General features: G+C 33.0%; 1 pseudogene; it reads right to left on the bottom strand.

Moving 5' to 3' along the window:
* Window positions 1-3143: 3143 nt before the first annotated feature.
* On the bottom strand, window positions 3144-10736 carry LOC143221491 (pre-mRNA-splicing factor CWC22 homolog pseudogene; annotated as a pseudogene).
* Window positions 10737-11818: the final 1082 nt, after the last annotated feature.

Raw genomic sequence — 11818 nt, 5'->3', positions numbered from 1 at the left:
GAAATATGTCGATTAAAAGACGGTTCGATTTTTATTAATCAAGGCAAATATATCGAAAATATAGTTGAAAGGTTTAATTTATCAGACGCGAATTATGCATCAACTCCAATAGAGGTTGGTTGGGATGCAAATGATTTTATTAAAGATAATTGTAGTAACATACCGTATCGCGAAGCTGTGGGTAGTTTGATGTTTGTACAATTAGTGAGTAGACCGGATATTAGTTTTGCAGTTAACATAGCATCGAGAGTTTTAGATAAGCCGACTAAGGCGCACTGGCTACTAGTTAAACGCATAATAAGATTTTTAAAAGGTACCGCAGACTTAGGTTTATTTTATAAGAAGAATGACAATTTTGCAACTTATAGTGATGCTGATTTTGGGGGGGATAAGGAAACCCGAAAATCAACATCTGGTATGGTATGTATGTTTGCAAATGCGCCGATTGTGTGGCAAAGTAAGCGTCAACAATGCGTATCGTTATCGACAACTGAAGCGGAATATGTAAGCGCAGCGTCAGCGGCAAAAGAAATTGTATGGATACAAAAATTATTTAGAGATTGTAAAATAGACGTTAATTGTATGCTGTATGTAGACAACATGAGTGCCTTGAAATTGGTAAAAAATCCTGAATTCCATCAGAGGAGTAAACATATAGATATTAAATATCATTTTGTGCGTGACTTGTACGAAAGAGGTGAAATTGATGTAAAGTATGTGAAAAGCGAGGATCAAATTGCCGATATATTCACAAAAGCAATAGCAAAACCAAGGTATATATATTTAAGTAAGAAATTAGGTCTCATTAGTAAAAGCGAAATAATATAATGACTTTTCTTTTTGTCCGTAAATTAAGAATGTTGAGTTTTAGGGGGAATGTTGAGGTAAAGCACGAACTGTGCGCTGTACATCGTGTTAGGAGAAAACTCAACATAACTTTATGATCTGTATTGTTTAGGGTTTTGGGGCCTGCGAGCTCCAGGTACCGATGCATGTACTACCCGAAACATTTTTGCAGGCAGTTCTTACCGTACCTCCACCGTATTTACACCGCTCCTTCTACAGTATTTCCACCGTTTCACTTCTATGAATATATATAACTACTATTCTATTACCCACGCGTACATTATTTCACATAGCCAATCACCAACAGTAACTTTATAGAATTCAATATTGGCATTTCTTCATTTATATTTCCTTTATTATTGCTACATGAATTTATAAAGATATTGGTGCTATATGAAAAATAAAGGTACATACAATTATTTGTTGAGTGTTAATTTTGTGAAATTATTTATAGCTAGTTATTCCTTTATTTGTCATTTTTTGTTTCAATTTATGTAATTTATATAAATAATAAAGAAGTATGTAATTCAAATTGTATAAAAATTAAATAGGCTGATATAAACTACTTAAATATTATCATTGATTTTTAATAATTTTTTACGTTAGAAATAATTTATACTTCTAATTTTGTTATACTACTAATTTATTATGGTAAATAACCAACAAAATTTTATTATATTTTTAATTTTTTACAAAAGAAAATATTATAATGACTTATGTCTGTATTAGGGAAGTGCAGAATACGTATATCACTTCTGGCATTTCTGTAGTCACACTTCGAGAAGAAATGCGTACAATATGTGGATTTGGTGCAGGACTAGATCAGTGTACAATGAAATGGGTTGACGATGAAGGTGATCCATGTAGGATTGCTTCTCAACATGAACTGGATGAAGCACTACGTCTCCATGAACTGGAAAAGGATACTGAAATAACTATATGTGGTAAGTATTTTTTATAAACGTACATATGTTGAAAGAATATACCTTTTTGTGTGCATCAGATACATAAACAATATCGCATATATAAATAACAGCACATAATTATTTATTATGTGTATCATATGTTAAATTATCTCACATTTTGATTAATGTTTTATTAATATTTAATACATTTTAAAATATTAGAAGTGTCCTTTCTAAATTTGAACATTGTATACATACAAATATATAAATATGACAGTTTTTAAAAATGTACACTTGAAAATTGCAGTATAAATTACATTGTAAATTTGCAATTTATCACTGAAGTAATCATGCATTAAATAAACTTAATTAGATATGTATATTCAAATATTTAAAAAATTCTGTTATCTGAAACGATATTTAAAAATGCATCTTTTGTACATTAAATATAAATTGTACAATCACAAAATTTATTACAAAATTGTAATATCTGTACTAGATATAAATATTATTACTCTAGTTAGTATATAAAAGCATTTCCTGGAACAAAATTATATTATTTTAAGAAACGAAATACAGTTGTAGGAAATAACTTCTTAGAAATCGTTTATACGAAATTTTATCATTAGTCACTTAACCTAAAACAAATCTTATAAATTACGTTTGCCATGATGTGAAATATAATTTTCTTTTATTCTTAAATTTAAAATTATTTAATACATTTTACATATAATAAGACAAAAGCTAATACTATATATTTGTAAATTTTCTATTTATAGTTATCTTTTATACTCTAAATTTAATATCATAAAGAAAGGTAGACACATTCTATATTAGAATAAAATTTTAATAATACAAAAATTTTTGTAATTATCTACATAAAAATAGATATGGACTCTCAAATATTACATTAAATATTGATTTTCATATATTTTTAACACCTAAAGGAAATATTTATTCTTTCACAATAAATTTTTTTAAGGACATGTGCATATATCTATATATATTATCAAGCTTTCTTTAGCTTATGTTTATATATCAATCTTGTACATATGCATATTAGAAAACAATAACTTCAATGAAAAGCAAAACATATTTATTAGTTATCTTTCAGGTACAAATGTCATAATACATATAAAAATTAGTTACTCTTAATTAGTCACTATTATTTACACTATTTTATAAAAATACAAAAATATAATACCTTAGAAATATAAATATTTTAATACTGTTATTATTTATATTATCTACACAAAGAAGGAATACTTGAATTGCCATAGTCTCCTTATATCTAATAATATTTTAAACTATAATTTTTGGAAGACATATACAGTTAATAATTATTTACATATGCTTGGTCTATTATTTGAAGACTTTGCAAACTTTAATACATTAGCTAGAACGTTTTCTTTTTTCGTTGTTCTGTTCTATTCGAGTTTTTTCATTTTTTGGGGTTTTTCTTTTTTTTTTATGTTTCTTTTTGTTTCCTTTCATTATTTGCTTCTTTCTTCGTTCTTTATTTAATTTCTTCTTTTCCCTCTTCAATTCTTCAGCTAAAGATAAATCAGAATCATCAGAACTGCTTGAGGAGGATGATGACGACGATGATGATATGCTTGAACCAGAAAGAGAAGAATCTGGTGAAGGATCTGAAGCAGTTTCAATTTTTTGTTCTAATGTAGGCATTATAACAGGTTTTGGATGGGATTTTAAATGTTCCCTCAAGTCATCTGTAAGTTCACCTAAACCTATAGATGTAAAAAAGTTTATTGCAAAACTTGAAAAAAATGAAAATGAATATTCTGTTAGAACTTGTTGTATCTTCTTCAGTTAATTTTATACACGATAATACTTCCCATGATATAGAATCAGTAAATAACAAATGAGCAAAGAATTTGGATACATTACGTAATTTGTTTGTATCTAAACGATGGATTGTATGATATGAATCTTGAAAAATTTGCTCAAATGGTGTTACATACGTTTTATTAATAGCACAAAACCGACCAGCTAATAGTCCAAAGAATTTTTCATATGTTCTCATTTCTGCACAACAATTTAAAAACATATGACAAAGTTCAGTTTCCTGGCCAGGTTTTAGTTGCATTTTCATTAGTTTATGAGCACACTCTTCAAAATCATGTGACGAATGTATTGGTAAATATATCGTTCTTCTAAGTGCAGTCAAATTTGTTTCTGTATTATCTACTATTACATCTTCTTTTTCTTCTGTTACAGCAGTACTACTATCTTCATCTGAACTTTCATTTTCGTCATCATCTTCATCACTTTCCGTACCACTTATATCTGAGCCTAATATTTCTTTACTCAATTGTTTATACTTATCCTCGTTATTAAACTATTCTGCATCAAACTTAAAAACATTTAATATATCTTGAGCATCTGTTGCTTCATCTAATGTTATTAAATGAGTAAATTGATTCTCTTCCTCCACAAGATCAAGTTCTTCTGGAACAGCTTTATGATCCTTAAATCCATCTTTCCGAACTTGAAACATAACTTCAATCATGTATTGAACCCTCTTATCTAACTGCCCTTCATGTAATATATTTCTTAACATTTCAAATATTGCTTCAATACCCTTCCTAGAGACTTCTGTTAATTTCATGCCACATTCTTTCAAAAATGCAATTGCAACTTCTACAGAGTCATCTGTTGGTGTTTCCACTAATAAAGTCAAAATTTCTAAAGCTAAAATCTCATGTGCCACTCTTTCATTTACTAAATGTGCTATGAACGTGCCAGAAGATATACATAAAGGTGAATTTAAGTATTTTTTAATAATCTCATATATAATTAAAAAAAGAAAGAATAAAATTACAAGCTCTTATAATATATAATTTTATAACTTTAATGTATTTTATGAATAAAATATTGGACAAAACAAATTTGTATTTATTTTATAATTAAATTTTAATTATTAATTTGATGTTATTGAAAACAGTATAATAAATGTTTCCTACCTTAATTACGTCCAACAATGTTATGAGAAATTGTAAATTAACCTCTTGTATAAAATAACCTCAAAAATGATAATTATCACGGCGAATTATGTTAAAAATTTAACATGAAAGAAAGGCACCTTATTTTAAAAATAAGGTAGTTATATGCATCACTTGATTACACTTATACTAAACACTAGTGATCCTTAACTCTTTCGGTACTACTGCCGCCTATTGGTGGTGTACGTCTTCACTAGGTCGATCTTAATCGACGACGATTAGTAGCGAATAGTTCCTCGAGGATACGTATGCGATGCCTTGAATTCGTTAATGTACTGTGTCTTCTCTCAATACTGTTCAATATTTATATCTGTCCTTTGTAGGGCTATGTACTTTATGATTTGATGGATTTTCCGAATTCGAGGTGCAAGGTAGGGATTACAGAAAAATGAACAATAATTATTTCCCCGTACTCCAGGTACTTGGTGTATATGACGGTCAAGCGTCTAGGTGCCACCGTGTTCTACCTGAGGTGCGGGATCAGCACTATCAGATTTTCCAAGGAGCAATAAACCGCCGAAACGGTATTTCAAGGATTAACATGCCGCCCGCCTTGAACGTCTGAGTTCAATTACAATAGGTCTATGAAATTGGTTAGTATAACTACAATGGGATAAACTAGCGAGATTACAAAGGAAATTATAGCTAGGCTTCTACAAGTATATCGTCGCTTAAAGTTAAGAATAGACAATAGTTTTTACAGTCTAATTATATATACGAACATGTAGACTTATAACTTCTTGTCTTCGAGTGACAGGGGTGAGAGTCTTTGTAATGCCACGCTTGTAAATCCCGTTTTGGGTTCGCACTGAAGCAACGCGACAATGCTATCTTGACCTGTATGAACCTTGACTATTCGTCCGAGCTGACAATGAGGAGGATGACTATTGTCTTCTCTAATAGTCACGAGAGTTCCTTTCTTGATTAGCGTAATGTCTCCAGTGTGCTATCTACTTCTGGTCTGTAGTTCCTGCAAATATTCTTTTTGCCACCTGCTCCAAAAACAGCCCTTAATTTTTTGTATATGTTGCCAGCGTGACAACTTGTTGTCCGGTATATCGACGAAATTGGGTTCAGGTAAGTTTGTCAACAAATCACCAATTAGGAAATGACCGGGTGTAATGGCGAAGAGGTCGTTGCGATCAGAGTATAGCGGTATCAGGGGGCGAAAATAAGCCATATATAAAATAGAATAGAACGGAATATATTAATAAATATAATATAGTATAATATATATTGGTGATAATGGACTATTAAGTAAGTAATTTATATAGGAAAAGTTTGGAGAACAGCGGTTAAAATTTATATATTTAACGGGTATTTAACGATTTAATATGTTTCGGTTGCGATGTAGAATATTAATTTCCTTCGTCGATTATCGAAATAGTATCGAAATAAAATATTAATTTATGCGGCATATTTGAAAATGAAAAAAAATACGACTAGGAGGACAACTTTGGAAACTTAGAAAAATTGTCTCTTTAGAAAATATAACAATACCATATTAGATTGAAAATTAGTTCTATTCTCAATGGGATTAAATGTAAGTGGAGAGATCAATGATACTTTTGTACATAGTTGTAACGATATCCTCAATCTTTGTAAAATTTATTATTAAGAAGAATATAACGGTCATCACCGTCGTGGTGTTGTATGCGAACGCGTGAATGGATTTGGTATCACTCATGAAAGCGGTTACATTTCAGTTCCATTGGAGGTAGAAAACAGGCGTGTTAGGGATCAAGGTATATTATAATTAGGACATAGCCGTACTGTTAGAATAGCAAATCGAGTATGTGAGTTAAGCAGGATTGTTTGGAGTTAATATGTATATTTTGTTTCCGTTGATTTCTATTTTTAATTTATGTTTGAAATATATCTGTGAGTCAAAGTACTAACACTCTGTTCCTTTTTCTAACGCATATCATATTAGCAATGGATAATGTAATGCGTTCATTTACATGCGTATCTCATCTACACTGCATACGTATTATGTATATATTATACATCTACATAATTTACAGTTATTACTAATTAACTAGGAACGATCCATAACATATTGCAGATAACAGTTTATCCGTTTAATATATTTATTTATCTAGTGTAATTAATATATTAAAAGAAATATACATTATACATTACGTTTATATTTTGAAACACGTTAATGGTTTTTTCTTTTTTTGAAACGATGAAAACACTAGAAATATTATGCCTACTATAATTTTAATGAAGTCCGTTGAAATAAAAGTGTCAATACACGTGTTTGTAGGCGATTATAAAAATCTTACTGTTAAATGTGATATTACAATTTATATTAATAGAAATGTAAATCAGATTTACAACGATAATTACAATTGAGTGTTTGAAATCTTAATAGAATTATAGCGACCGTTGTTCTTGGTCTCATTGCCAGATGGCTTCCTGGTTCGAGGAATTTCTCGCAAGTTCTTCAAAAACTCTCCTTTCCTTTATATATCTCGCGCCTAGGATTCAAATTAAATTAAATATATCACTGGAATTACTATGAAAAATTTCATCGTAGTAGTGTTTTATTATTTAAATCATTCGTAGATCTCTAATCAATTAAATTATTTGATAATAATTCCAGTGATATATTTACTGCTGTTAATGATAATGATAATGAAGGAACAATTTTAGTAGCATGGGTCCCCGCCCCTGCCCTAGATGACGGGGAAAACTATTAGAAGGCTAGGCGTTGTGGAATATATGCACAGGAAAGAGCGGCTGGCGGTGGGTTTGTTTTACTGGGAATTTGCAAGGAAATCTCTCGAACCCTCCAATTAAAAGCCCCTGGATGTTGCCTTTCTAATTAAAACCTAAGCATTCTGCCTAGATCGTTTACAATAATGCTCACACGGTATATACACCACCCCAAAGTCCAGACATGAATCCCATGAAACATGTTTGGAATGAATTAGAAAGAAGAATTAGGAAACACGATATAACAAATAAAAACCAATTAAAAACTATTTTTCGCAAGAATGGAAAAATATAAAGCCGAATTTTACACGAAAATTGGTAACGTCAATGCTGAAACGATCGAAGGAAATTATTATGAAGAAAGGAGGACCAATCAAATATTAATTTTTAATTTCTAGATACTTTTAATCAGTTGTGCCAATATTTTTGTCCACGCTTACAACGTTCGATAAACATGTTTTTATTATTTCGTATGTCACTTTATTTATGTTACTGTTTTTATTAAATAATAAACTAGAATAATAAATAAATACACGTGTCAAGCAAATTTTTTTCTTGAGCAATTTGTTTCATAGTTATAAGCACTTGAATCGAAACAATCATGCTGTGCCAATACTTTTGTCCAGTCCTGTATATTTTTGTTTACGTATATTTTAGAGCTTTAGTCATGTTATTTATGATCCAGGTAGGCTGTTGTCACCGAACGGAACCAAGAACCCTGCTGACGGGCCCGAACGGCGACTCTTTATCCAAAGCAATCGTGCCACTCAGATCCCGGACATACAGAATCATAGTGTAATATAGTTGAAAACAAAACTAATTATACGATTAAGACAATTTCCTAGATAAACTTTTGATAACATTATATTTGACAAATAATATATTGGGTCGTTCGGAAGGTCATTTCGTTTCTCCAATACGATACGATAAATAAAAATTTAGTTTGGAAAATCATGCGCAAGCACAATTTTTCAACTGCTTTTTCTTAACGGATCTTCATCGATACGAAGGTGCACATTCACGTTGAAACGACTGTGACAGTTAATTTCCATACACTCTGTGTATTATTTGGCTACACCTTGTATATAAACATGTAGATTCTATATTCCTTGAAAATTACATAAATAACAAAGGCAGAAGTGATGAAAAAAAGAAGAAAAATTGAGTTCTCTGTCTCAAAACGTAATTGTACATAGGAAAAGTCATCTGTTTATTATAACTTTATATAGACCGTTTATTGCAAAGTATATACTTTAAATTTCCAATATATTTTTAAACAGAATAAGTAATATTGCACAAGAAACATACAAAATAACATCAGGGCACATCTCATCCGTACAAATAAATATATTTGTGACATAATTTTGCGCATCCATTATAATAACATAAATATTTATATTTAGATATTGTAAATGTGTAACATTTTGTTACTATAACGTACATAAATAATTTATTTAACATTCGTGACTACTAATGCACACACCTTGCAATCCTTTACTGCATCTATTGCAAATTGTGCGTGATTTTCGATTTGGCCCGCCATCCTTTCTACCTTTCGTAATGAAATTAGATTATTTATTACGTATTATAAATTTATTTTGAGACAGAGATCTCTCGCAATACGAATAGTAAAGCGCTACAAGGTGCGCGCCGATATATCGGCTCTATCATAGTCATTTAACAGATGCGATAAGTTAATATCTCAAAATCCGTAGATACTGATGCTGGTACAGAGAATTTACCAATTTGCTGTACCTCGTGAGCAAATAATCTGATTATATCTTTGATGCTTCGAAAGTTCAAACTTTCGTACGTTCACATACTCGCTTATTATTGTTAATGAAAAGTATTAAACTTCTGTATATCCTAATGCTTAGTGCTTTTTTAACGTTTTATCTCACTCAATTTTAGTTGAACAATTGAAATAAAATAATTTATTCAACAGTTTCGATTTAACAGGATCTGATGCCTGCTATGCAATCGATTCTTGAACGATTACCTACTGGAGTCAGTGCTTTTGGTCCTGAGAAACCCGATGAAATATAAATGTAGGAATCTTTCGTTTTTCAGCATGTTCAAAAATACAAGTGCAAGAGAACTCGCGTTAACATTTTAGGTTTACTTCTCCAACTTATTTTTGAATGTAAAATAACGTTAACCCCTTAACATTCAATGACCAGTTAGACTTGTCATTTATTTCAAGGCCCTTCTTTGACTATGGTAAGTATTTCTCTCCATTCCATGTCAAGAGATACGTTTTATGAATAAATCTTATCAATAAAAATCCAATATTTTTAAAAATATATATTCCTTTTCAGCTTCGATTCTCTAGTTCAACTTAGCGAAATAAAATAAAATTTTTAATCGCGTCAAGTGTATTTAATTTGTATGTCAAGGGGTTAAGGTGCCAACATCCTGGTCAGAGCGGCGGGTCAAGAGGCATCATCACCCGAAGGCCGTTGACGAGGTCCATGAGGACGGTCAGTAATGCCCGGACGCCATAACGACGGAACATGACTGTTGCCACCAGCTATGCGGTCACCCGGGGAAAAACCCTACCAATCGAAACCGCCCTCACGATCTTCTAGCCGGTGTCACGGGGAAATGCTCGTGGCAATAGAATAGTGATAATTGTATCGCGAAAGTTTCGCAATATGTATTTGATAGCGTCAACGTATATTCATTCAGAGTAGAATATATAAATATATAATAATATTTATTATAAAATATATTATTATATTATTATATTATATTATATTATATATTATTATATTATATAAATATAATATATAAATATTCGCAATATAAGAAAATAGGTTCTTAGATTTTTAACCATAGTTAATTTATCTAGACGTAGTTAATAATTCACGTAAAGTAAAGAGCGATGTAGAGACTGGACAAGCTATATTTGAGGTATATCTTTCTACTGCTTTATTGATCTTCTTCGGTCTTTATATATGTTTCAATATTTGGTAGTAGAGATGATTAATCGTAGATAAAGTTTGTTGTCTGTCTGGGTTGTTTCCTGTTGGGAGTTTGTCTTATCGTGGTTATTGAAAGGTGTTCTATAGGTATCGGAAGGTATCACATTATCGGGAGGCGTCCTATAGGTATCGGAAGATGTTACATCGGCAATAACATCACCGAGCGACGCGACCGTCTCCACCGCCACGACAACGGCGTCAGTGACGACGATGACAGTCACCTCAACCAGCAGCGGGCCGATTATGTCTGCGGCCATGATCTTCCTCCGGCAACCATCAATAGCCAGGACACTACGAAGTAAGCTTGTAAAGAGTGAAATAGAATTTATTAACAAGGATTACAATTTAGTATATAAGCTCGGAACTGTGCTGAGGCTAAGATTATCTGTGCTGATCTTTGCTGTTCTTTTATATGTTTACGGTTTTGCGATAGGGATTGGACTTCGAGGATGTTAATTAGTTGTGATGAGTTTGTTATTTGTCATTCTGGAGCTGCTGGATGATGATAGACCGGATAATTTCTTGAGTCATATGTTTAACAGATGTTGTCAGTTAAGATGAAATCAAGGTCTGTGGCGTGCCTTGGCTTATCTTTCTGTGTGACGTGCCAACAACTACATATAGCCACCATCCGCCCCCACCCCGAGAACCATGGGGCGTCAGAGATACCCAGTCGTCTCCAGCCACGCCAAGGACACCAGGGTCTCTCGGAGAGTGGGCAAAAGGCTGGACGAGGCACTTTCCGTGGCCACCGACGCTTCGGTCAGACCATCTGCACCCGCTGCTAGAATGCAGCTTCGTCGCGCCCAAACCGTGACACCGCGGTCCGAGAAAAGGACCAGTCCCCCGACCACTAGGGAGGCGTGAAGGAAACGGACCTTCAGTGGGAGTTCGTCCAGGGGTAACCAACACCTCTCGCCCAGATGAGCATCCCGCGCCCAGGAGAAGACGCAACCGCTGTCACCAGGGATGGTCACCCCACAGCGCCCGACGCTGCCGCTCAACGCGTAGGACGACCATGACGAGGAAGATCGCAGGGCGGGAAGGGTTGGCGAAAGTCCGGTGGAAGAGGGAGAAGAGCAAATTCATCGTCGCCTACATAGCCCGTGGTCAGGAGTCGCCAGCCAGGTAGGGGGGCAAGATTATCTGCCTCTGCCCCCCAGGTGAGTGGAACCGATACGACAATAAGTCCGACCAACCAGTCTATCGATTCAGGAAGCAGGTTTCTAGACAGTGCCATAAGCTAACCATTTGTGGACGAGAAACGACTTTCATTCGCCAAAATGTTTCGCGCGGTAGGACGAGTGGCGAGTGAGAGGCGACATGCGGTATATGTTAG

Source organism: Lasioglossum baleicum, unplaced genomic scaffold (assembly GCF_051020765.1).
Source record: "Lasioglossum baleicum unplaced genomic scaffold, iyLasBale1 scaffold2511, whole genome shotgun sequence".
Taxonomy (NCBI): domain Eukaryota; kingdom Metazoa; phylum Arthropoda; class Insecta; order Hymenoptera; family Halictidae; genus Lasioglossum; species Lasioglossum baleicum.
The sequence above is the reverse complement of the archived record's forward strand: the minus strand, read 5'-3'. Positions and strand labels throughout refer to the sequence as shown.